This window comes from Vicugna pacos, unplaced genomic scaffold, assembly GCF_048564905.1.
Source record: "Vicugna pacos unplaced genomic scaffold, VicPac4 scaffold_20, whole genome shotgun sequence".
NCBI lineage: Eukaryota > Metazoa > Chordata > Mammalia > Artiodactyla > Camelidae > Vicugna > Vicugna pacos.
Window position 1 is genome coordinate 5975371 of NW_027328741.1, and position 27755 is coordinate 6003125.

Here is a 27755-nt window from a genome sequence, read left to right on the forward strand (position 1 = left end):
TCCCTGAGGCCCTGTTCATTTTTCAGTCTATTTTCTCTTTGTTTTTCAGATTGGGTAATTTCTATTGTGCTGTCTTCAAGGTCAGTGATTCCTCTGTTCTTTTCTGCTGTTGAGTCCATGTATTGAGATTTTTATTTCAGGTATTATGTTATTTGGTTCTAAAATTTCCATGTGGCCTTTTACCTTTGCTGTGATTTTGTGTTTCTTTGCTGACTTTTTTGTTTGTTTGTTTTTCATTTGTTTCAGGTGTGTTTGTAGTTGCTCACTGAAGCATTCTGTGATTTCTTTTAAAGCCTTGTTTGGTAATTGTTGCCTGTGTCATGCCAGTGTTCTTATCTGTCCATCATCATTTCTCATTTCAGTTGAGATGTTCCTGATTCTTACTATGTTGAGGGAATTTTTGTTATTCAGTGCTGGACATTTTGGGTATTATATTATGAGGTTCCAGATCTTATTTAAATATTATGTTTTAGTAAGTCATTTCTGTTATTGCTCCAGCAGGGAGAAGGGGATAATGCCAGTTAGGAATTGAAGCTCAGATTTTAATCTTGGCCTTTGCTGACATTCATTTGGGGAGGGGCTCCATGTTACTGCTGATTGTGGACAAGAGTTCGGGCTTCCCCCCAAGGCCTCTGCAGGTACCATCTGGCTGGGATGGCAAGGGGTGCCCTGCTGTCATTGGTGGAATTCCTGATGTTCCACTGGGCCTCCTATCATAACCCCAACATGGAGGCAGTGAGGGGGATGGAGGTTCTGGTTCCGCATGTGGTGTCTACACTGCAGGTGGGGGCTTGTTTTCCTGTAATGCTTGGCTGGAGTCAGGCAGTTACTGGTAAGTTTTCTGTGTTTCCACTGTCCCTTCATCTCCTTTGGCTAGAGAGAGCAGGCTTTCTGGGGACCTTTTTCATTTGCTCCCATTGGTGTTTCTGGGTTGTTGGCTTCCCTGGCACCTAGTGTGGGATGCATGAGACAAAAAGAAAACTCAGGAAGTCACCACTGTGTAGTTCCTCAGGTCCAGATCCCTGGCCAGTCTGCCACATTCTCTTCACCTCTCAGCAATTCTTATGTTTATTTCAAATATAAAGCCTAGGGAGTCTAGCCATGCTTAGTGGGAAGAGCAGGGAAAAGTATGTTTATCCATCTTTCCAGAAGCAGAAGTCCAAATTTAATTAACTTTGAATGGATAATACATTCATGTGACATACAAGTTGAGTGGTATAAAAAGAAGTTACAGTGAAATTAACATTCTCCCACCCAATTCCCCTCTTAGATGGCAATAGTGCTTCTGGTTACTTGTGCTTCCTTCTGAGGTAACTTTACAGATACCAGCAGATGTACACAGATGCATTGTTACCCAGGTGGTGGCATACTGCATACACCGTATCACATCCTGTTTTTTTCTCATTGCACTCCATTTTAGTGAACCTTCTGGATTCATACAAGAAGAACTTCTCCATTTTTCATGGCCTTATGCTGTTCCAGTGCATGGAGATGCCATGTGTATGCAACCACTTGCACTGTTTAGGTGTTGGTCTTGTTACCTGATATATTTATTTTCCCTTCCATCTTAGTGTCTTCTGCACATTTCTTGTGTTTTCTGTGTACACCTGAGTCAGGGTCCTGTGTAAGCTGAAGTGTGTTGGAGACAGCTGCTGGTGACTGAAGTCTTCATTCTATGATGAGTCATCTGTATACTCCAAAAGTATTTGGAGATACTCATTACAGCTGTTCTCCTAGACTTGGTTCTCCATCATGTTCACAAGGGCTCTTTGGTCCACAGCTTGCTTTTCATAGGTGCCAACAAAAGATTTTGTGTATAAGCTCTATGTAGCCTTATTCACTTTCATGGGTTTAGGTGCTTCCACATAATAGTTAACAGAATTTATGTGCTTTGTTTTTATTTATAAAGGGCATGAAAACACAGGTCTACTATGATTTGGGGTCAGAGTACTTATATCTACCTTTTGGGAAATATAAGATTTACTTTGTTATCATTTAAATTTTTGAGCGTGGTAGTTTCATTCTCACTAAATTGGCACTTTTTCTTTAGGGTGATGATATTTTCTTTTGAGTAGAAATATTGCCATCAAATTCTTGGTGAACTTGAGTAAAGTCATGAATTGAAGAACCATTTTGCCTTTGTCTCTTTACAGTCTTTCATGTTCACTTGGCAGTTTAATTCTAAATCCATGCATAATTAAGTTTGATCTTGCACAGAGGATGGAGTCTGGAACTTGCATTGTTAGACTGGAATTTTCACTGATAGACTGTGTGAGGATTTTTTTTTAATTTCAATTTTTTAATTTGATATTTCCAAATATGTAAAACATCAAGATTCTTACACCAGTTATCTCAAATGAGACCATGCAAAGCAATTTTAAAGTGTATACAACAATCATTCCCCCCTTCAGTTTTGCTACTTTATACAACTATGTGATTGACAGAAAATTGAATGGCATGTGCCTAATTGGAAAATTTCATCTTGTTTACAAAAAATAAAGGAAGAAATTAAGAAAACTCAAAATCAAACATGTAGGATACTTGCTACTTTTTGTCTGCAAGTCAATTTACAAACTTTTTTTTTTAATTTAGTAGGCACATGGGACTGAAACTTTTAGCTGCCCAGTTTTATCCAACTACCTGACAGAAAGCAGCAAAAATGACAGTCCCAACACTCTGTAAACTTTGAAAGACTGAGAGAGTAGGCACCAATTGTTATCTGTAATAGATTCAATTGTTAAGCCTGCAAATGTAGGCTTTTTTCTCTTAACAGAAATAAATCTTCTCAGGGCCTTTCCTCTAGCTTCAGTGGGCTGAGTTCAAGAATAGTGAAGAAATTCTCATGTGAAATTTAATGTGTGACAACTCTGAAGTATTCTGATGCATTATACAAAATTTTGCTAGTTTCATAGACCAAAGACAGGTGGTTTGCTAAATGGCACTGAAGAAAATCCTGACCCAAGTGGCACTATTGGTCCAAATGTTACTGACCAAAGAAAATGATACAACAATATTTATAGGCTCACCTTTAAGAAATGGTTGACATTAATACTGAACATATTTTACACATCAAATACATAGTCCAACAGTTTATAAAAGAAATTCATGCATTATTACCTCTAAGAACATCAATGCACAAGCTACCCAGCCCCTCCCAGTACTTGTGACATTTCAGGTGGACAGTGTTATGTACAAAAACAATTCAATTTCTCTGCTGTGTTCAGTATATAATTTAAAGAAACTTCAGAGATTACTGAGGAAAATATTTGGTCCACTGAAGATTGACAACACATGTCAATCTGTGGGATTTTTGAATATTTCCTTTTTTAAAAAAAACACCCAGAACACATAACCTCTGTACAAAGAAAAATATAAAAATTCTGGAAGATCATGTCTGATCACACTACATAATTTAGAATGAAATGTCACTGGTTTAAAGTGTTTCTGTCTTACTCATTCCTTTGACAGCATTAATTTGTGAAGTAATAATCGTACTTAGCTCAGCTGCTTTTATGGCACAAGAGCTCAGTTTCAAAATGCTGGCACTGATTTTCCTTATAACAGCACTATTTTCAGCAGCAATTATATTTTTAAAGGTTAACAATTTGTAGAACAAATGTCTAACTACACTTATTCCTACTTTATACTCAACAGTTATGATCTTTACAAAAAGCTAATATCTACATAGAGAACCATCTTTTACTTGCCCCATCTCATCTCTGACTTGGTTGAGGAAGTACAGGCATTTCAGACTAGGTATTTATGTGTTTTAGATGGGATACTTGGATTTATGTGAATATAAAAATAAGACAAAATAATTCTTAGTCAGGTACATTCCAGTGTCCCAGTAGTTAGTTACATGATAAATAGTACCTACCTGCTGACCACCTACAAAAGATGAGACATTCTGAGGCACCCTAACAATCTAGGTCTGTAACAGCTGAACAAGAAAGTCATTTTACTCAATTGTGATGCAGTCACCACTGACTGGTATTTAAGGTGTTTACTGGTAACCAGCAAGTTTAACTGAAGAGATGTCACTAAATTCAAACTGAAAATATATATTTAAAAGCAGCAATTTACATTGAGGGAAATATGGTTCTTGTGTGTTCTATGTAAAGAGAGATTATGAATAAAGGGAATTGGCAACTGAGCACTCTATTTCAATTCCATGAATACAGGTTCCATGATAAGATATCTACTACATGCATTTTGCTTACAGTAACGGTCTAAAAATCACCAGCTCTATAGAGTTAAACTCTGTATTAAAGGACTATTGAGTTACAGGGGAATTGGCCATATCAGGTAGCTAGTGACATAGTACCAGTTGTGAAAATTGAGAAAAACGAGTTGACAAATGGATTCATTGAATATGTTAATATTGTGAAAGAGAAAACAATTCACGGGGATAATATACCCACAAGTAAGCTGATCTGACAAAAACCACAGACTGACATCAAATGGATAAAAAATACTGGGGAAAAAGTGAAAATGTCAACCAAAATAACAAGGTGGGTGGGCTGGGTGGGAGAGTACATTTAAGGCATCTAAAAAAAAATTCCACATGGCTTTGGCTTATTAAAATATTTTACACTATTTTATTAAGAAGATTTGAAAACGCCTAAAAGACATGCATATTGTTAAAAAAAAAATCCCGCATGGCAAATTCAGTTTGTAAGCGTCATTAAGATATTTGCCAAGGAAAATAAAGAAACCTCTGCCCATGAGATTGCACATGGTGAAAGTGGTCCTTCCAACCCTGTCTATCTTATGCTAGATGGCAGCCCAGAATTTCGCTGTGCAGCAGCTACAAACAAGGTGTTACTGTCTGGAAGGGAAGGGACTGTGGAATTTCCACTGGTTGGCGAGCAACCCAGCTTTAGTTATTCCAGATACTCTGCATGTACAGGCTTATGACACTGGAGAACTTTGATGGCATCCTTTACTTTGAATCACTCTGTCTTCCTTCCTGTATTAACAGAATCTTCCCAGTATCCTAATATTTCAGTGACAGTAAGGACATAAGACATATGTCCTGTGCTTTCTGTCTTGGTTCTCAAATATGCCCAGGAGTCTGCCTGACTTTCCTTTGACTCCAGGCTCTTGGTAAGCCTCCCTCACGGCAGCACCGGCAGGCTCCTCCCAGGGCTCCAGTCTGCCTCCTGGGCCAGTCCACTGGTCTGGGACCGACGGCTGCCCACCAGCAGCACGTCGTCCTCCTGCTCGCTCCGGGAGCACAGAGACACCGCCCGCTACTTGAATCCCTCGCGGTCCAAGGTCCGCGGCCGGGGGGGGGCTTGGACCTCATCGCAGAGGCGGGCTCTCGCTGCCGCGGCTCCTGCGGAGGCCGCCACCCCGCCCGGGGGTGGGGGTGAGGGCAAGTCGAGGCGCAGGGGGGCGCGGCCGGTCAGTCCCGGAGTCGGCGGCCGCTCGCCCCGGCTCCCTCCCGCCGCTGCCGCCGCCGCTCAGGGCAGAACGGGGCGCGAGGCGCGAGGAGACGGCTGCAGGGGCTCCCGCCGGCCAGGCAGCAGTGCCACGGCCGCGCGGGGTCTGGGGTCGGCTGCGGGCCGTCCCGCCAGGGCCCTCTGACGTGCTGCGTGTGCACAGATGGCTGCGCGGTGCCCGTAAGTGCGCCGTCCCTGGCGGGGCCTGTGTTCGGGGACGGGTGTGTTTGTGTCTGCAGTTGCCGAAGTTCGTTCCGGCCCTCCAGACCTCCCCAGCCCCACTATCGGCCTCGTGGTCCTGACATGCCCGCTGCTTCTGCCTTGGATGCTTTCTCTGTGCTCCGCCCCCAGCACGTCCACGTCACGCCTGCTGCCTTAGTCCTGCAGAAATCCTGCCCTTTGGATTTGTGCCACCTTCTGTAAGTTGAAAGCTTCTGGACTAATTGCGGCATTGAGTTGGAGTCAGAAGAGGAGGTGAGCAAAGTGATTTCTGTCCTGTACTTATTTTTTTTCTACCTTTTCAAGCTATTATTTCAAGATGCCTTTCTGAGGACAAGGATTAAAATTCACTCCCTTAGCTTTGTTGCTATTCTTCATTTCTAATCAATTGGGAACTACAAATAATCTACTTTTAAAAATTGTTGTATATGTTTACTCATTTGTTTTGGAATAAATTTGGTGAAGATGAGTTTATGGGAAAGCAAAGTGTGACCAGGGGTTAGGAATTTAAATTGAAAATTGAATCTTCATGAAGCTTTCCACATTTCATTGGATGTTATATTCTACAGTGAAGTTTCATATGATTATTAACTATAAGTATATTACTAAATATCGTGGTTAAACTGTTATTAAAATAATATATCATAAAGCCATTAATGTTTTTACATAATACAGTTGTTTGATTATTGAATTTCTTGTCAGATATTAGTAGGCAACCTCTTAGTTTTTTCTTGTAGTGATTTTGTAACAAGAATAAAAATATATTTTAAATCTGTGTGACAGTTTTATTAAAATGACTTGAGAGTGTATGAGCATTTTTCAGTTTACTTTCTTCTTTCACATTATATTTTTAATTTTGTGTCCTTCTACATTGTATTCTAAAATTTGGAACCAATTGATAAGTGCTTTTCACTTCACTATCATGAGGGATGTTTTTTCAGATGAAATTGAAAAATTTAGTAATTCATCTTTTGTCAGTATTAAAAGCAGACCAGCTAAGTTCCTTTGTGCCACACTAACATAATACCAGAACATAAGAAAGGTTTCTGTATTACTTTATGTGCTCTGTGATAGCGTCTTTTCTGTGAACACACTCAACTCCAAATAAGACCCTGACATTGAAAATTTACTTGTACATACACAGGGGTTATATTATGCTTCCTTGATCCTTGAAATGAGTATGGATGCAGACAGAAATCTTTGTGCTGTTCTCCCTAAGGTATTGCCATCAGAGAGACAGCAAAGGTGGTTGACCAAGCCCAAAGGAGGGTGCTGAGGGGAACTGATGACCTGGACTTTTTCATAGGGGATGAAGCCACAGATAAACCCACATATGCCACAAAGGTAAACTCCCCACCGGGATTTGCTTCTGTAAGTGTATCACCAAGAACAGAGCAGTAGGATGAATCATGCAAAATGGTAGATTTCGTAGCAATTGTACTTGTGAGCTGTGTATTCTTGTATTGGAAAAGAGGTTTTGTTGTTGTTGGTTTTTATGGGGTATTTTTCAAAATTGAAGTATAGTTGATTTACAGTGTTGTGTTAGTTGAACAAGGTATTTTTCATGTGGGGAATCAAGTGAATTTACAAAACCCCGGAATGCAGGATTGACTCTGGGAATGCTGGGCTTCATGTGAGAGCAAGACCTGCTTCTGTGGAAAATTGCAGGTTGACTCACTAACCTGTCAGATGTAGAAGAGCTGTAGATTGATTAATTAAAAAGAAGCACTAAAATTGTTTAACTAGGTATTTGTTCTAAAAACCTCCAAACTCCAAATGGAATGGTATGGCAGATTAGCTGTAATTTTCCATCTGTTACTCCACTGTTAAGATGATAATTTGTACTTAGAGATGTGAAGTAGAATATAAGCGATAATAAAACTTAATATTTCTGGTAAAGTGCCTGTTATTTCTTTACATAAATTAACATTCACCCAGTGCAAAGGACCTGTTTTCTCTGATAACTCAGTCTCTTCTGGTCCAGTGTTTTTAAAACTGTTGCTCTTACTGACATGGACTGAAGCTTGACATAGTTTGATTTCTCTTGCTTTGGTATCCAATAAGACATGGAATAATTGGAGACTGGGATCTAACAGAGAATTTCATGGAACAAGTTATTTTTGATTTTCCCTGAGCTGAATCTGAGGACCATCACTTTTTGATGGTGAGTAACTGGGACTGAGAGAAGAGCCCTTTGGATTCTGGGTTGCTTAGATTGTAAACCCAGGATATTCTTCTCTGGGGAGCTTTTAGTTCCCACTAAAGCTCTTTGTATGAGTTGGAGTGCTTTTTGGGCAAATAACAGAAGGCTCAACCAAAATGTCCAAAACCAAAGAGGGCTTATTATCCCACAAAACAGGATGCCAGAGTCAGGCCACTCAGGGCTGGTTACTTGAGCAACTCAGAGGTGGAGGTGAGAACCCAGCCTAATTCACCTGTTTGGCCTCTTATGCTGGTTCCCCTCAGGCCCCAGAGTGGCTGCCCGAGTTCCTGTACTGACTCTCGGTGTATTTACTTTCGGAGTTTTAGAATTAAGGCTCCCTTCCTCAGAAACCTTCCTGGCAGATTTGCCCTGTCTCTCCGTGCCCAGTGTGGGCCCTAGAGGGGAACAAAATTACTTCAGTACATTTTGATGAGTCAAGATTCTCTCCTGTTGCTGGTGAGTGGACCACATCTCATCACCTGGTCCCAAGAGGTAAGTACCTAAACCGGCCTCCAGCAGCAAGGAATGAGGAGGGAGGAATGGGTTTGGGTAGGAAACCACCTGTGTCATTAGGTGTCCTCCTGAAATAACTGGATGGCTCTGAACTTTGCTTCTTACAGCAGAGGGAGCTGAGTCAAGGTGCTATTTTGTCAAGGTTAAATCTCACTCTAACACTGAGCTGAGTTATGGGCCCTGATATTGTGGATGTAATTGAACTTGTTCAGATGAAATGAAACAATACAGAGAAATGAAGAGAAGTTTCTCTTGGTTGTGGAGTCTGTTTTCATTGTTCTATGTTCTTTTCAAGTTAAAATTAATTACATTTATAAAACACTTACTTTAAGGATAGCTATTGCATGTAACATAAGCTGCACACTAAAACCTACATAATTTAGCTTTGGATTTTTTCCATGCTAGTGCAATGTCAAATGTCCCTGATCCAATTATATAATTCTTTCTAGTGTTAAAGATCGAATATGCTTTAGAATTATCTGGCTTAAAATATGTTAAGTACAATGCTGTTATGGTAGTTAGTGGAATCTATATATTTTGTGTCTATTAAATCAAATCCTTGAAAGTGCTCTAAGCTTTTTCTTGGCTGTATCTTCACAACTAGGAATTGCCATGTCCAAGTACTGTGTTTTACAGGCCACTGTGTATTTTCCTTCCTGTGTGTCTACGATGGTTTATGTAAAATACATGGAGCCAGGAAACTGACAGTATGTCTAAGTGGCTTTGTCTTTACAGCCAAAAAAATTACAGACTCCCACCTGCCATGCTTGGCATGTTCCCTTCTCTCGTACGTCACATAACTACCTGTTGGTAGGACTCCAGGCATGGGCCTGTGGCCCAGCTGCCTCTCTCTGCCTGCCCCATCCCGCTCTGCTCAGAAGGAGTCTGAGTCTTAGGCCCATGGAGCAAATGCAACCACCAGGACACAGCCACAGGAAATTTTTCCTACCAGGAATTTTTCTGCTCTAGCTGGCATATACACTGCAGTACAATAAAACCAATTGCTGGGAAGGAATTGGAGGTGTTTGGTATGAATATGGAAAAGCTTAAGTCCTTTGCCAAAAATGAGTATCTGAAGTGAATGTTCAAAAATAATCAAGTTTATTACATTAAACATAACAAAATATTGTGCTACATGTATTGTACTTTGAAGTTAGCAGGAGGGTTTGCTGCATGATGTGACAGAGGAAGTTATTAGAAGGGTGGGTGTTTCTCAGGCTTATGTCCTTTGTCATCAGTTAATGGGATAATTAAAGGGGAGTGAAGCAGGTACAGGGATTTGTGGCCATATCCAGAAATTCATTGAAGACATTTACTGAGCCACTACATCTGCTAATGGCTTCTTGGTGTAAAAGAGTCTAAAAGTTTTAAATTAAAGTTCCCTCAGTAGCATATGAAATTGTCCCTTCTGACTGCCAAGACAGATGTCTGCACATCCATGGTGGGAATGAGCTCAGTACGGCTCATGTTTTTCAAGAAGTTTCAGAGACTCATCTCATGTTGGTCACATGGAGTAAACCGATAGCGAATGGGAACCACGCTCTTTTCTCTAATACTGAATTGCCCAGTGTTCAAAACAGAATCATATATTTTAAAGAACTGCAGTGTTCTGGAGGGGAAATTGAATTGTAACTTTAGAGGAGATTTGCAAACTTTTTGAATATGAATCAGGGGAGGAAGGGCAAGCAGCAGTGCTGCCCAAGGATGCTGGGAACAAGGAGCTCTGCCATCCACCCGAAAGCAGGAAGGATGGGTGTCCCAGCTCAGGGATGGAAGATCACCCTTCCTTTATCCTTTTGTTCCACTCAAGTCCTCTGTAGCCTGTGTGCTGTCCACCCACATTGGCAAGGGCAGGTCTCCTTACTCAGCCTACTGCATGCTAAGCTCTTCCAGAGACACCCTCTCAGACACACCCCAGAAAGAATGGTTTACCAGCTCTTGGGGTATCCCTTAGCCCAGTCAGGCTGACACATAAAATTTACCATGACATGTGGTTTGTCCTGGCTTACCACAGTAACTCCCTTCCTGGTTCATGAGGGTGGCTCAGACCTGTTCTGTCCAGTACACTAGCACTGGCCGGTGAGGAGCTGGACTTCCTTGGCGCTGCTGAGTCTGTTACTGCTGGCCCGTGTTCGTCCCATTTTCAGTATATTGTCATCTCCGCTCCTACTTGCTCTTCCTTGAGGATTTATGTTTTTAAAAATATTTCTTTACTGCAGTTATGGAGAGGTTTGGGACTTGAGCAATATTAGTTGCATGTGTTCAGCTTGCTTTCTTTATCCAGAAATATGGATTGATTTTTCTAGTACTGACTAATTATTCATTTTTGAATTAATACTTGATGATATTTTACCATTATTATGAATAAAAATGCTTATGTAACTTGTATTCATGTGAAGTTTTAATCATGTGCTTCAGTATTAAAAAATAAGAAAAACTTGATATCTCCAATATAGATTTTTTTATTATATAAATAATGGTTTTTGGAAGGTTTTATTTAAATTAGTCCTCTAAAGAAGCAATTACTGGTGGTAAACATAGGAGAAAATGAAGATTGAGGAAAACATAGATTTATGATTATGGTTCTGAGAACCCAGAAGAATGTGTCTTTAATAATGCTGAATTTGATTCAGGAACCAGGAGAACCTAATTTTATTGTAAATATTCACTTCACCGAAGTGTATAGATTTTAATGTAAATACTTCACAGATGGTGAATTCTTTGGCAGCAAGTACTAAAGTGTAAAAATCAGTGATTTAAGCAAGTTAAAGGTTTTATTTTTCTTAAAGATATTTGTAGTAGGGAGGGCAGTGCTGGTATGTCAGCTTCCTGATGTCACTAGGGATCTGTGTGCTGTAGTATATTTAGCATACAGCTTCCATTCTAAGATTGCCTTAGATCACAAGTTAGCTGTTGCAGCTCCAGTCATCACCTCCATATTCCAGGAAAGAAGGGGTTAAGAGCAGAAGTGGGCCTACTACATGAATCTACCTTCAACCTTGTAAGGAGATTTCCCAGAAGACACTTCCAACAACTTTTGCTTCTTATTGGCCAGAACTTACTTAACCATCCCTGTCCACCAGGAAGTCTGGGAAATGCTGTTTTCTGGGCCTGTGATTGATCAGTGCTCTGCCATTAAGGCAGAAGGCAGAATAGATACTGTGTAGGGAAACTGCAGTGCCTGCCATAATGATGTGACTATAGGTATGAAGACAGTGGCAGAACGAGAATTCAGCTGTCTTCACAACTGTGGTTGGATATGGAAAGTGTTTTCCAAGTTACAGAGCCAACAGGCTAGGGAAAAGCCATACCAGCATGCGCTGTGGCTTCTGCCCTGGGCTGAAGTCTTTCTTCTGTTAGCTTCTCCACCTGTGGAGAAATAAACCAGGATGTTGTATTGGGAGTTTCTGTGACCTTCGCACATAGGCTGTAACTCAGGGTTTCACAACTCTTGTAAAGAATTTTTTTTTCTTATTATAGAACTATAAGTGCGATTTAGAAAATTTGGAAGATGCTTGTGGGACTTTTCACACTCCTATCCCATTATGTTAAATATTAACATTTAGTATAGCTATACTTAATCTTTTCACTCATGTTTTTATATGATTTTGCATTCAATATTGTGTCCTCCATCCCTCTCCCCCATTTTCTTGCACGGTTTTCATAATACTCATTTTAATGGTCATACAATCATGTATCCAGTGGTTGTTTCCTATCTGTTTAGCAGCCCCACTATTTTTAGATGTTTACTTTGTTTCCAGTTTCTTGGTTTTGTTTAGACATAACATAAAGTAATCTTTGCACATTTTTTTCTATATTTAGAGCATTTTTATATTAAGAATATAAAAATTATATATATATACAATTTGGAGGTTCAGATGTGGTAATAATTTTGAATATCTGGTATACCTTTTCACACTGAAATCTTCAATGTAAAGAAGCCACATTATTTGAACTCTTAGGATTGATTAATATCATTTTGGTTACTTGACTTTTTAATTTGCAGTTTGAATAACTTTGATCTTAAACATTTTTTCATGTATTTATTAATTGTATTTTCTCCTTTGTGAATTGCCTATTCATGTAATGGGTTTTGTACATATCAGTGTTTTATTGCTTTTATTGTTGCTATGATTTCTTTGAACTTTTTTTACTTAAATTTTTCTTTTGTGCTAAAATGCACATACCATAAAATTTACCATTTTAACCATTTCTGAATGTACAGTTTGGTGAGTTGAGTACATTTAAATTGTTGTGCAACCATCACCACCATCCATCTCAGGAACTTCTTCATCTTCCAAATTGAAACTCGGTCCCCATTAAAGAATAACTCTCTTTCCCCCTCCCCCAGCCCTAGCCCCTACCATCCCCCCTCTGTCTCTATGACTGTAACAATTCTGGGTCCTCATATAAGTGGAATCATCCAGTATTAGTCCTTTCATGACTGGTTTATTTCATTTGGTATAAGGTCTTCAGGGTTCAGCCACATTGTAGCATGTGTCAGAATTTCCTTCCTTTTTTAGGGCTGAATAATATTCTGTTATATGTATGGCCATAATCTGTTTATGGTGTGAACTCTTTCATATAACAGTTAAGAAGTTTTTGTCATAAGCAGATACTTTTTTTCTCACTTGATTTTTTGTAGGTTATGTTTTTGAACACCTATAATTGTAAATTTTTATGTAAGTAGACCTACTTTCCTTTGATGTTTATATATATTTTTCATTCATCTGGGATTTATTTGGAACATCACTTGACACTGAAATTAAACCCAGGAAGAATCCAGAGCCAGGGTTAATCTACTTCTTGTTGGAATGTCTTTTATAGGCTCACTTTTTTTTTTTAAGCCAGGCAGGAAGGAAACATTGCATGACTATGCTCCCACTTTGCATACCTTTCTAGCCTTCCTCTCTTCATACTATTTCCCCCTCTAATCAGCTTAAATGTTATGTTTATAAAATTAACTTATTAACGTGCTTGGATTCCTCTTCAAGGTAAGAGAAGACTCTAGGTATCTGGAGTTAATACATTCAATTTCTTCTGGTCTGAGATATATTGTTGATATTACAGTTGATTGTTGATATATTCAGCCCTTGTTAAGGGCCCAGCCCTCTCCCCACCAAGTATTTGCATTAATTCACTCACTTATTTAATCCCACAGACAATTGTGAGGTAGGTAGTTATTAGGCCTGTTTTTCAGGTTGATAGGTGGTGCCATAAGGAGATATATTGTAACCTAAATATTGGAATCCACAGCTATTCTTCATGTGCTTTAAATGAAAGAAAACTGAAAATCAAAAATCTGAAATAGTAATCATTAACACAGTGCTAAATGTGTACTGGGAACATTAAGGTATTAACTATTTTGATCTCAGCCCCTTGAGGTAGGCATAATAAAATAAGTAATGTGTTGTTGAACAACTTTTAGATCACTTACAATCTGCTTTTGATGACTTTATTATTTCTTGTCTATATCTTAAGATTGCTTTCTCTCTCCCTTTCAGGGGGTGTATTGATTCTAACTAGAGTAATTAAAACTTACTTGGGGCATGATGTTTGACCTTTGTATCAGACAGGAGTATAAACTAAAGCCCCCACCTAGTTGATAACCAGATTAGATTATTTGCTTGAAGAGTTAGCATACACACAGCACAGAATTCAAAAGGTGCAGAAGGATTCCCAGTGCAAGAGTGTCTCCTTCTCACTTCTGTGTTGCTTTCCAGATCCCCTTCCTGGAGGAAACCAACTTTACTGGTGCTTAACCAACAATGATTATGTGCAGACACATGGATTATACATAAACTTGTTTCATAAAATGGTAACAAAATAGACATACTATGGTACATTTTAATTTTTACTTTAAAAATTTTAGAAATTATAATTTGAAATATATGAAATTTACCCACTTAACACAGTTTTAAATGTATCATTTGGTAATGTTACCGACATTGACATTATGGTGTAACAGACCTCTAGAACTTCTCCATCTTGAAAGATTGAAACTTTGTGCCCATAAACAGCTCCTCACTTCTCTCCCTCATACACCATGCTTTTTAAAAAAATATTGTAGATACAGAAGTACATTTAAAATGTGTATGTATGGAGAGGCCTATTTTCATGTAGCAAATTTATAATATATATGGTTTCATATCTGCAGACGCACTGCCCATCCTTTTTTTTTTTACATTTTTTATTGATTCATAATCATTTTACAGTGTTGTGTCAAATTCCAGTGTTCAGCAGAATTTTTCAGTCATTCATGGACATATACACACTCATTGTCACATTTTTTTCTCTGTGATTTATCATAACATTTTGTGTATATTTCCCTGTGCTATACAGTGTAATCTTGTTTATCTATTCTACAATTTTGAAATCCCAGTCTATCCCTTCCCACCCTCTACCCCCCTGCCCATCCTTTTTAATTGCTGCAAAGTGTTACATTTTATGGATGTGACCTAATCTGTGTAATCAGTTCCTAGTTACTTGCAGTTATGTTGTTTCTGATCTTGGAAGCTGTGACAACCGTGCACCTCTCTGAGGCACCTTGTTTTAGATGTCCCTTTGCTTGACAATGGAATTTGATTTTGTCTCATAGTCTTAGTTCAGAGACTTTCTCTTCAGTAGGTGAGTTTCTCACTGGTACATGCTGATGATTTTAGTGATAATAATGCACTTTCACTGAGTACGTTCCCCATGCCAGGTGCTGCGATGAGCACTTTTTTAGACTCCTGTGAACTCAGTGCTAATTATGCATGGAGAGAGGAAATCACTTTCCAAACTTGGTAAAATCGAAGGTGGGGTGTAGCTGGGCTGATTGGTGTTGGAGCACTCCCGTTGCCTGTGCTGGCATGGCCTGGGCTGTGTGGCAGGCATGTGTGGTCCCAGCTGCTTTTCTGATGCTGTGCTTTCTGGCTTTGGTGTGTTTTATTTATGTATGGATATTTTAAAACTCAGGCTTGGCTTTCTCTTTGGTTTATATTGGGTGTATATTAGTTCTGATAATTGGTAAAACATATTTTAACATAACTGTACTTTTGCATAAGATATTTACCTGTATTTGTTTAGAGATGATTACTTCCTACTGTGCTTAGTGACCAAGTTGGTACATGTCCACATTTCTTACCTCCTCCTCCTTTCTTCTATCACCTGCTTTTGATTGCTTATGTTAGTGAACTTACTCTGATATTAATGTTTGTGACTTTATGTTTACTGGTGTCTCTGCTGCTCTACCAAGAAAACAATATCTTTTGATTCCATGACACAAGGGTATCAGTGTCTTTATATTTTCCTCCTTTACATCTGTGCCTGTCAACTTGATACTATTCCTGTTGTTTTAATTTATAATATTTACATTCTGTTCTATAGCTATAGATTGTCCCAGAAAAGAAAAGTATTTATTCCTACATCTTAAATGCACTACTAGCTCACTGTAAGTCTTTGGCTGTACTTTATGCATTCTTATTGTTTGGCTAAAGCTTATTGTCTGATGGTTAATTCATGAAGGGTTCATAGAAACCAAATTCTCTCATGTTGTATGTTTAAAGGTATTTTGTTTTTGCAACAGACTTGATTGGCAATGTGGCCAGATGTAGAATTCTGGGGTCATATTTTCCTGCCAGAATAGTCTGTAAATGTGACCCTGTGTGTCCCAGTGTCCTGCATGCAGCTGTGCAAATGGCCGAGACAGGCTGCCCTTTTCCTGCTATAAGAGTATGTTGCTCTGATCAATAAGCCTAAAAAAACACTATTGGTTGAGTGGCTTCAACAACAGACATTTGTTTTCTCACAGCCCTGGAGGCTTTAGGTCTGAGATCAAGGTGCCATCATGGTTGGTTTATGGTGAGATCTCTCTTCCTGGCTTGCAGATGGCCTCCTTCTCACCAGTTCCTCGTGTGGCTCTTCCTCTGTGTGTGAGTGAGAGAGAGCTCCCAGATCCCTCTGCCTTTTCCTGCAGAGATGTTAATGCTGTCCTGTGACCTCACTGATCATGGATTACCCCTCTAGGGGCTTCATCTCCAAACACAGTCACCTGAGGGTTGCAGCTTCAGCATAAGAGTTTTGGGACACAAAGCTCAGTATATAACAAAGGGTAATGTGGATTTTAATTTATTTACTTATTTTGTCAAAAGGCCTAGATTTTTTTTCCTTTCTTTGTTTTTTTCTCTTTGTTTTCTCTCTTTTTCCTCCAGCTTAAATATGTGATATTAATAAATATTTATTAATATGGAAAAATGTTCAACATATTGCTGAATGACAAAAAGCAGGTTTAATTATTTTTATCTTTCTGTAATCCTGTTAATTTCCTCCTACTAGATAATAGTTATTATTTTAAATAGACATTTCAAAAAATTCAGATATCTATGTCATGATTTTCATCTGCTTTATTTTTATATTTTTCTGGGTACATGTTTTTATCTGCCATTTGTTTTTTCCTATTTTCTCTCTCCCCTCTCTTTTTCTATGAGTGTTTTTATATGGTGTTTGGCTAGTCTCTTTGTGTTCTTACCTCATCTTTTAGTGAGGGGAGCTCTTCCTGAACTGGCTGTATGTGCGAGTTTAGGCTGGGTGGCGGGCAGCGTCTGGGTGAAGCAGCTTCTGTCCCAAGCTTGTCTTTCTCACAGTAGATGGTGGAGGTGTAACTTCTCACCTTGCCACCTGTGCTCTGAGGGGAGGGCCTGTGGAATGAGGCTTCTGCAGCTGTGCTGCTCAGACTGCTCTGGTTCCAAGCAAGGGCTCTCTGCTTTTTCTCTTCTCTGGAGAACTGGATATTAGCTGGTATCTGAAGTCACTGGTGTTCTTTTTCCGTGTCCTCACTCATCTGGTCTCGGTGGGGTTGTTATTGCCCTTGACAGCTCACTGCACGTCTCTTCAGTTTCACGGTGTTTGGGCATTCTGTTATCCGAGGTGGAGTTTCCTTTTCTGTAGCTTGTTCTTGTTTTGGGGTGGATTAGTAACAGCAGAAGTGTTTAGAGAGGGTTTGCTTTCTCAAAGATTTTTAAACCCTACAGCCAAAATAAGTTTAATGAATCACTCTGGGTGTACTGTCTATCAAATTAAGGAGTTGTACAGCATCTTAATGAACATGCTTTTAGATTAACTTTTTGTGGTTCTGATGTAATTACATGAAATTTTGGTGAACACTAAATATAGTGAATGTTTCCTTACAGACAGAACCTCCCCTGAATACACCAGAAAATAGAGAATATCTTGCAGAAATTATGTTCAAATTATTTAATGTACCAGGACTGTACATTGCAGTTCAGGAAAGGACAAGTGACTTTCATGATTCCCAAGTGACCCTAGTTGTCTAATGAGGAAGAAATGGTGATTCTAGAGGCCTCTGAAAGATTGTGTGGTGTGGTTTCCTTTCCCACGCACTCAAGTGCACATGAAGTCATCCCATTCTGGTCCAAGCTCAAACACTGTACAGAGCAAATTCTGTGATTTATGTTTTTACTGCTGGTGTAGAGTTTGTCCAGCTTTTGTCTGTTTACATTCATTAAAATCTCAGGTATCCTCTGGGAGACAAGATCAAGATGTAGGTGTGGTTCTTTGGCTTCTTTTACTTCTGATCATAAAAAAGAAAATATACTATAGAATATGTTAAAACAAAACAAAACAAAACAAAATAAATTCCTTTCAAGGTTTGCCCCTTGTGGATCTGATCTCCTGTTGTTCCGTCAGTTTGCAGAACTTCCCCTGAAGCTGCTTGTTCTTCATGGGGGGTTTTGTTGGTTTTAGGTGTAATGTATCTGCCACTCTATATAAGGGAATTGACTGAAATTTGAGGGACTAAATGATAAAATTGTTTTCCAAAATGTTTCCTGCATATTCTATTCGCTTGTGGGAAAAAAGAGGAGGAGTTGCATAGATGATTACCTTGGAAGATTCCACATGCCGTGTCCTCTGTGTGGTGATTCTCAGTACACAGTGATGTGTTAAAGGCTCTGAAAATGCCTGCATTAGAAAACTCTGTTTATTCCACCACTCCCAAATTTAACCAGAAATATTCCCCCACACCTAAGCTGTTTCTGTTCCATGGACTAGGAGACACTTTAGGAAACAGTGGCCCAGTGGTTCTCAAAGTGGTCTATGCAGCAAGGTCTCCTCAAATGTTTTTTTTCAAAATAAACATTCTCAGAATTTACATCAGACCATGGGTTTCCAGCCTCAGAATTTTGGATCAGGCAGTCCTCGTGGGAGGGGCAGGTACTGAGCTGTGTGTTGTGGGATGTCTAGCAGCATCTCAGGTCTTGACCCACCAGGGGAAGCACCACGACCAGCCTCCCCTCCCCCAAGTGTGACAGAGAGAAATGGCACCAGATGTTGTCAGGTGCTCCTTGGGGGCAAAATTGTCCCTGGTTGAGAACCACCATCCTGGTTCTGCCAGATGAGAATTTCTGGGTGCCAGGCCCAGTATTTTGTCTTTCTAAAGTCTCCACAAGTTGTCTCATTGCAATCCACCTGTGGACCCACACTGGGAACCAGTGGATTAGAAATTAAAACCTCCTGATTCCGCAATAAAATTCCTTTCTCTCTGGCTTTTCTTAGCAAAGTGTTGATTTCTCTTACTGAGTTGACTCCTCCAGATTAAGTGCACAAAACTTACATGTTAGTTGTCCACTTTGGAATTTGGATTTGGGAGGAAGATCGAAGGTAGGGAAGGGAAAGGTCATTCAGACTCTGTAAGAAAGAAAGGGCTTATTGCTCAAACCTGAAGATAGGCTGGTGGAACACTTGAGAAAGTCCCCATGCTGATGGTCTCCGTGGTATTTGTGAAGGCACTGCTGGCCTTAGCTGTGTACTGGACATGATGACAATTTGGTGAACACACATTAACAGGAATTACCATTGACAGCAGGGATGGGGTCACTCACGCTATCCCAGTGGTCAGCAGGGCACCGAATTCTGCTCTGTCTGTGGGCCTAACCTGATTAGAGGTGAAGGAAGCAGTGAAAGAAAAAACCCTTCTGTTAAAGCACCACTTTTGAAGACATACCTGTACTTAGCAAAGGTAACAAGAGCTTTCTAACCCAGGTGTGTGAGAAAATGGGAGATGCCTAGTGTCTGTGGCACTGGCAGTTGGAAATTTGCAGTAGCAGATTTGTGCAGTCGGGTGTCAGCAGTCGTCTGATGTCCCTGGGCTCTGCTTGACCCTGGTGTCACTTTCTCAGGAGGGTCTTCCTGGCTTTCATTCTGAACTGTCATCTGGATATCAGTGGGTGAGGTGCATGACCATTTGGAGGGTGATTCTGTGTTCTGTGACAAGATCAGGCTGGAGAGGATTTGATTCTTGGTTTTTAAAAATTATTTAAGAGCCAAGAAGGAGAGATTATTAACCTTGACTTGCAGGATGCTCTGCAATGTCACTTTATCATTTTAATTTTCAAAATATTACAGAAGTGATTTCTAATTCAGGCTTCAAGAGACTATATATATATACACACATATATATGTGTATATATATATTTGGTACAATGGACTAGTTAAATGAATAATTTAAACCTTTTTTTTAAATTAATTGAAGCTATCTGGAGGGGGTTACATCGGGAAGTCAGACGTGCCTTTCCTTCTCCAGGTCCCTTCTTGGAGGCAACCTCTGATACTGATGTTTGTTATTTTGTGTATTACAAGTATCTTTTGTGCAAATATAGGTTTGTGTGTATATGTGCTAAGCTCCTTTTAAAAATGCAATAAATGAATCACTATGGTATACACTGGAAACTAAGATAACTTTGCGAATCAACTAAGACTTAAATTTAAAAAATGCAAACTTGGGATTTTTTAAAATCAATTCACTTATTTCAGTTAAAAATTTGTCACTGTTTTATTTCAGGACGTTGCAGAGATGATGTACTAATATGCTGGTGCTTTAATACTTCAAAGTTCAGAAATCACTGCAGGGGGAGGCTGACGTATCTATAGTCTGGAGGAAAAAACCAAATCCTTCCCCTGTGTCCTCGCACCCTGCCAGTGTCCTCTTTGTCCTGGGATGAGGAGAGGCAGGAGTCCTCTAGAGCATGCTCTGTGCTCGCAGCCCCTTCAGCCAGTCTCAGGGTGTGAGCTGTTTTGGTGCCACTTTCTGTGTGGCCCTGCCTGGCTCTTCTCTGAGGTCACATCCTCAGAGGTCAGTGCAGACCGAGGTCAGGGCCTGTGCCTGTGGGCCTGCTTCCTGGCCTCCCCTGTGTGTCTGAAACAAGTTTCACACTATGTGCAGGCCCACAGAGAAAGTTGTTGTTCAAATTTTTCTCTGTTTCTTAGTGCAGTTTTTTTCCCCCTAATTATAAAAATTGCATTTACTGTACAAAATTTAGATAAAATGGAGAAATGTAGAAAAGAAGATAGAGTGACCCACAAAGCTGCCCATAGGACTGTGCCACACTTTTTTGGTATAGTCTACTGAGCTCTTTTTCTTAGACACACGATACACGTTTTAAACATTGTTGGGATACCCTCCATCTGATTTCGTGTTCTAATTGTACAATGTGCTCCTGAAGTTGTATTTTGCATACTGATTTATCCCTGATGTATCTTTATGGTTAAATGCTCTGTGGAAAAATATTTAGTAACTACCTAACAGCCCAACATGTGGGTATAGCACAATTCATTTACTTATTTTCCTACCATTGGCTGTGGGGGGTTGTTTTATTTAATCTGTGATGAAGCTGATACTTACTCAACATGGGTTGAATTAATTTTAGAAAATGTTATAAATAATATATTGAGTATAGAAATTGTGAATAGTTTCTGTTTGTGAGAGCTACTGTTCTTATGAATTTAAGTTTTTGATTTTAATTATGTGTACATATCTTTTATATTGATCTTAAATATTCTACAATTGTCTTGGGCTCCTGAGAAATGCTACACACTCTCTCACTTCTAGAAGTTGGGCACCTCAGAAGACACAAGAGGAATTCAGTCACCTTTTCTTGCAACTTCACTGGTAACTGTCTGTGCTTGTACTTGGTGGAACTGATACATCTTTCAGATGGATGAGGATTTGCTCCAGCCTCCTGTCTCCATGAGTGTGTGACAAGCAGCCAGTGCCATCAGGGAGCTCAGAGTGCCTCCTGTACCTGGTGCAGGTGGGGATTGTCCACTCTGCACGGCTGCTACCACCAGCATGAGCTGGACCTTCCCAGCCTGTGGCCTGCATATTGAGTGGCACCCCAGGGGGCTGGTGAGGCCCTGGGGCCACACAGCAGCTCCTGGCCCTGCCCTGCTGGTGATGGCTGGCAGCCTGGTCACTGGCCCGGGAGGGCAGCTGGGTGAGCAGATCCAAACTCCCCTCAGCATGGATCTCACATAGCATAGGGTTGAGGGGAACTTGCCAGACTGTTCATTCCTACCAAGTGCAGCCCTTACTAGAGTGAGCAGGTCAATTACTTAGTATTTAATGCATGCCTACACCAAGCTGTGTGCTTGACCTGCTGCCTGTTACTGGGTCTCTTCTGTGCAGCCACTCACCCCATATGATGGGTGAAGGTGCCAAGGCTGAAATATATGTGTTAACAGGTATGGCCATGGTTACTCTTCCCACAGATGTGGAACCAGGATCTGAGTCCAGGTTGTCACACTCTAAATCCCACATGCTAACCAGGTTGTTGACTTTTAAATGCAAGCCAATTTGTAGTTGGTTTAAAAATTAATAGTTAAACAGCAAAAAAAAGTGACAATGAATATATATATGTTCATGTATAATAGAAAAGTTGTGCTCTACACTGGAATTTGACACAACATTGTAAAATGCCTATAACACAATAAAAGTGTTTAAAAATTAATAGTTAAAACTTTTTCCTTTTAGTTAGAGGAACAAAATAATATGACCCAATGTTTGGACAGACAGCAGCATTTTAGAAATTAACTACCTTCTGTGGTTTTCTCTTCACATTCCTAATGGAAAGGCCACTTTGGTTGCTTAAAGAGCATCACAGGTTCTCCTAACGGAATTGCATGCGTGGTCATTTTATCCTCCCTCCCCTAGTCCTGAGCTTTGCATAGAGTGGGGATTCAATAAATGCTTGCATTGCCAGGGCAGGTGGGGGCAGAAGTCTAACTTAGAGTCCAGGGAGGGCTTCCCTCCTGGAGTTACTCACATGGTGTTTTGCCTCTCTGTCTCCCCAGGTGGAAGGTTAGGTACTAGGAAGCTGCATCAGACACATCCCTGTTGCAGGTAGAGATATTATGTATTTCATTCAACAGCTGCCAAGGGAGAGGGAGGTGGGAATCCCTCCTGAGCAACCACTGGAGTCTGCAAAGGCCATTAAGGTAAAAACAGTTGGGAAATTGGCCAGTTTGGGTGTGAGAGAGAAACGGTTGTTTGCACACTACCCCTCGTGGCTGCCACCCCTGCTCCACCGTGCCTTCCCTCCCCTCCCCATGAAGGTGGGTCTCCATCTGTTTACCACTTGAATTAAAGGGCTGAAAGCTTAGCCTCTTCTCTGAACATGGATGCTTGTGGAGGTTCCAGCTGTAAATGAGAGCAGCTTGAGCATCCTGTGTAGTATGATGTCATTTAATTGGAGCCTGATTAGACAGAACCTTCAATTAGCCAATGTGTCTTGAACCTCTCCCTCCAGGCTTCATTTCCCGAGTAAGGAGCAGACAGCAGCAGCAGTGACTGTAAGGAGTCCTGTGCACTCAGACAGAATTTAAACTCATTTCCATCTCTTGCTGTGTGTGGTTCTGTACCCTGAGAATTACCATTCAGAGTGATGCTGTTCTAGGGTGAATCATTGAACAGAGTCCTCCTGTGTTTTCTAGACTCCGTTACCATGCTGGAGGAGTTACAGGAAGCTCTAAAATTAAATCAGTAAGATTCGGAGGAAAATAGCTCATTGGTCCTTATTTAAAATGTCCATTTGACTGATCCATCAGTTTGATCTTTGTGTCACTCTGTAGGTAGCAGTTGACAGACCCCTTTCAAAGCATCTTTCTTTTCAAGTTGCAAAATCAGGACAAATTACTGTTTTGTTTTTGTTTTAATTTTAGTCAAAATGAAGAGATTTTAGTAATACAAGGATAATTGTTATATAAATAGCAAAGATTTTGTTTTTGGAGAAGAATTTAAGCATGGAGGTGACATGTGGCCTTGAACACAGAGTTTGTGAGATACAGGAGGGTGTAAGGGAGGTTAGCCTCCCCTCTTTCCTCCCACCTTTGCACCCAGTAACAGGCTCATTGAAGGAAAGCTAGTGTCTGGGGGGAGTCCTACATTTTTCACGACACTCTTGGTGGATGTAGAGGTATTTTTAGGACAGGGTGCACTGGTGTGGGTCAGGGCTCCTGTGAGTAGGGTGGCTGGGTGGCTGGGTGTGCTGAGGACTAGAGTTTCCAGGGCTGGGGCACCTCAGAGCTTGGGTGTGTGTTCCTGGGCAGCCCATGGGAGTCAATCCTTTCCCTCTGGGGGAAGGTTTAGAGAAGTAGCATAAGACTTTCTTTTTTTAGATTAAAATGTTTCCTAGAACTTCCCCTAGTCCTTTCCTTGCCTTTCTTCAAGGAAGTAAATTTGGATATTTGACCCAAGTTCCCTCACCACCCCACTCCTGTTACCAATGTGTCTCAGAGCCTCTGGCCCCTGATCATCAGGGTGGTCATGCAGGTGAGTGGGGCCCTAAGTGTGCTGACTGTGACAGAGGCTGCTCTCTTAGTCCTCGTGGTGGGCTTTACCTTCCTCACTGGCTCTCTGGGGTCCATATCTGTCCCTGAACCAGGGCTGGCCCATTTGGACAGTGACAATGTATCACTCAGCCATGAAGTTTGGAAGTGGAAGAACTCCTTGTGTTCCCTGCAGGTCACCTGTACCAACCCTGTTGTCAGTTATTTCTTGCCCCACTTCTGTCTGTGGGAGTGAGTCAGAGTTGCCCCGTGTCTTGTTGCCCCTGTGGGCAGGAGGGGGCCTGTGGATGCGTGGGTCCTGTTGGTGAGAGCAGTGGTGGTCCAGGTCTTGGGGCCGACACACTACACACCATCAACTCTGTGGAGGCACTGCCTGCCTTCAGTTATGCCTCTGAGATACTACGAGACATTGACCTGGTGTCTTAGGACAACTTACAGTTTCTGCCCTCAGCCTGGTAGATTTGAAGTTGTATGGACTGACCCACTCACTCAGTTATCAGTGAGCACAGGGGTGTGTAGCATGTCTGGCCCATCAGTCTTACAGTTGTGCAGAGTATACCGAGGACGTTATTAGGTTTCGTTTCAGGGATTCTAAGAAATTTTGAACTTAGTATCATGAAAATGCCTTCAGAGGTCCTCCTGAGCACCAGCTTGGGCCTGGCACAGTGTAGGCATTGAACAAAGCCCATCTGGCCCACAGGAAGCTGACTTTCAGAATCCAGTACCCAGGGGCCAACTGCTGTGCTTGTGAGGTTAGCTCTAAGGACAGATGATCAACCCAGAGACCCCAAGTCAGGCAACACCAGCTGAGGAAACACTTTGCACAGCACAGGCTGGGGCTGGCACTGAGCGGGTTCTCATACCCCAATGTGTGGCAGCTCCATCCTGCCAAAGTCGGGCTTTTCTTTGGTTCATGGTCCCAGCACCTTAAAAAGTGCTGTTCCACTTACTTATTTATCACCATCACTGGTTACTCTGACTCTCAGCCAGTTTATGGGCCAATGGGAAGGGGTCTGTGTGTGTTTTATTCACTTGTGCATCCCACGTGCCTAGGCACCCACTAACTCTCTGTTGTGCAGCCACTGAGTGTGCTGTGTCAGAGCACACAGCAGGTTAACCACCTGCCAATCGGCCTTGGTGAGCACAGGGCCAGATCTGCTGCCTTCAGATCTGGGTTGGGCTGTGATGCGGGTCTGCTGGTCCCAGTGGGTGGCAGCGAGTGCCTGGGCAGGTGCCACGTGGGGGCATACAAGGAGTAAGAAGAGAGGAGATGGAGATGAGGGACTTGGTAGGCACCATCAGACATCATCTCAGATAGTGGGCAGCAACATGTGAGGCTGGGACTAACAGCAGAGCTGGAACGAAAGCAGAGTACGTGGCCAAAGCATAGCTGTTAGACATCACTGAGCCCAGTAAGTGTCCCTTGGAGCTGTGGCCGTGGGCAGGACTGATGTTGGGGGCTTGTGGTGCTGGAGATACTGGGTGTTTGCCAGAGGGCAGACTGGGTGGTGGCTAATGGCTGGTGACATTTCTGTGTGTGTGTCTGCAGGAGAATTACTGACACATTTGCCCCAATATAGTCAAGGAGTTTGCCAAGTATGACGTGGATCTGTGGAAGTGGATCAAACAGCACACAGGGAACAATGCCATTAGCCAGAAGAAGTTCATTATCGATGTTGGCTAGGAAAGTTTCCCAGGCCCTGAATTTTTCTCTCACCCAGAGGTAAGACATTAGCTTTCTGAGTGTGCAGAGAATGACGTGTGTGGAGCAATGCTGCCACCTCTTGCACATCTCGTGTGTGCAAGAGTGGCTCCCCATGGGGCTCCCAAATGAGGTGGCCACCTTCCAGGGAGGATCTTGGGAGTGTAGGCTGCAGCCTCAGTGGCTGCTCTGGCTCCTGCGTGGTCCACCCATTTGACTGGGTGTTTCAGCGTGCTCCTCTTTGGCTCTGGCTATCTGTTAAACAGTTAATGGTTGGTTAAACCAAGAGCAGTTTGGAAGAAGCTTTAAGAACAATAGAAGAGAATGGATTTGAAATTCATCTCATACTAATATGAAAACTAGTTAATCTCGAGGACTGAATGTACTTTGCGTCTGTATAAGAGTACGATAGCGTTCATATAACCTTCCCATCACTCAAGATGATCTGTCCTCATTCCAACTTTTAATCCAGGACAGCTGATCCTGCTGTGTTCCCTGCTGCAAGTTAAAGCTTCTGTCTGAGGACAGCCTCGGAAAGAAGAATTAGAGATATTATCAGTTTAATGAGTAGTCACAAAAAATGATTACTGCTTTTGCAAAAGCAGTAACTAAGAGGCAATATCCTAAGGTTTAAATAAATTGGATTTTATTTGTATTTTGGTATAATTTTCTGCTTCATTCAGTTTACATTTAATAGGTAAATACAAACCACTGCCTGTTCTTCGATGTGTATGAATTTTGTTCAGGGAAATGGCACACAGTGTATGTCTGACTGTACCTGATAGCACGGCACTCATTCGCTTGTGGTAGTCTTCAGTTAAAATAGACATAAACCCACAACGTCCAGTGAACAGCTTCATGGTGACTTCTTTTTCCCTCGAGCAACACTTTCCATGATTTTTAAAGCATATTTCTGAATTTTGTAACTGAATTACTTATACTTTAGCTTATTTCACTTGTGGAATTGAATGTAAGATTTTTTACTCAATAACATGATTGTTACCGTATTGATTGTTTCACTTAGAAGCCACCACCCTTCCCCCTTCACAGTCTTCTAGCTCAGATTTACAGTGTGAGTCACTGACTAGATTTTTTCTTATATCCTGGCTCACTATTTCGTGACATTACTGTCTATACATCACATGCTCATTACCTACTCACAATATTTTTCAATATATGTCACATACACTGAGCAGTTGCTTTTTAAAATCTCATAAAAATTGTGAGTCACTGTGTATTCTAACACAGGGCTGGTCTGTCTTTGTTACTGTTTGATTTTCTCCCTCTCTAAACCCACACATTTCATCTCTTGAGGGGACATGTCATCATCACTCCATGCACAGAGTCACTTGGATTAATTTGACACAATCATTCCAATGTGACAGTTTTAAAGGCATAGTGAATTCTGTATTTGTTGAAGTTACTTTTTTAAAAAGTTGTTGAGAGAAATGTGTAATGTTTCTTTTATATCTGTATAAAATTCAGTTTGCCAACCCAGATTTTATGGAATCCATCTCAGATGTTGTTGACAAAGTAATAAAGAACTGTCCCATCGATGTCCACCTTCTCCTGTGTAAGGTATAAGCTGCTTGGGTAACATGCTTGGATTTCATTCTGGAATTAAAACCCAGCATTCTGAGAATAATAGACTCTTACCATCAGTCTTCAGCCAGTCCTATTTGACTTCTGTTTTATAGGACTTGTTAAGGGCCAGATTTCTGATAAAGTATTTTTCTTGGAGTGAGGATGACTTAAATGCTTGGCAATATGACTCAGTTAACCAGAAGTATTTGATTTAAATATTTTAGTATCTCTTATTCTTATCTGCCCAGCTGTATTTTTAAATTGGACAATTTTAACCCTCTATGTTGACTGAAAGATCAAGGGGATCCTTCCCCTCTTGCTTTCTGTGAGTTCACTGGTCTTGCTTCATGAGTATTTAGATTAGTGCCAGATGTGTTGTTGTCAGAGAGAAGGAGGAATCTGAAATGAACAATCATAAAATACTCATGTAATGTCTCTCCAAAATTCTTTGATTGCAGGGAAGGAGAAA

General features: G+C 41.0%; 2 pseudogenes; one reads left to right on the top strand and one right to left on the bottom strand.

Moving 5' to 3' along the window:
* Positions 1 to 4763: 4763 nt before the first annotated feature.
* LOC140694089 (diphosphoinositol polyphosphate phosphohydrolase 2 pseudogene) lies at positions 4764 to 5896 on the bottom strand (annotated as a pseudogene).
* Positions 5897 to 6585: 689 nt separating this feature from the next.
* On the top strand, positions 6586 to 27286 carry LOC116278653 (actin-related protein 3B-like; annotated as a pseudogene).
* Positions 27287 to 27755: the final 469 nt, after the last annotated feature.